We start from the raw sequence: 279 nt of genomic DNA, 5'->3' as shown, positions 1-279 counted from the left end.
TTGCAAGGGTAGGAGTGGTCCCAGTGTGTGCTGGCCCAACGGAACCCTTCTGCGGCACCGTCCCCTCTACCGGGGGTCTAGAAAGCTGTGCTCTGAAGGACGGCAGGCTCGGACGGCTTTGGGTCCCACGCTTATCGCTGTGGCTTTAGGTTAGTTTTCTCCCTGACTGTTTCCTTGGAGACCAGAATAGTCTCCGGGAATTATATCAAGACTTGAGGGGCTTCTTCTCTTCACCAGTAAGCTCCCTTGTCACCCAGGCTAGAGGCAACAGAAAAGAGC

This window comes from Peromyscus leucopus, chromosome 1 (assembly GCF_004664715.2).
Source record: "Peromyscus leucopus breed LL Stock chromosome 1, UCI_PerLeu_2.1, whole genome shotgun sequence".
In the NCBI taxonomy this organism is placed as follows: domain Eukaryota; kingdom Metazoa; phylum Chordata; class Mammalia; order Rodentia; family Cricetidae; genus Peromyscus; species Peromyscus leucopus.
The sequence above is the reverse complement of the archived record's forward strand: the minus strand, read 5'-3'. Positions refer to the sequence as shown.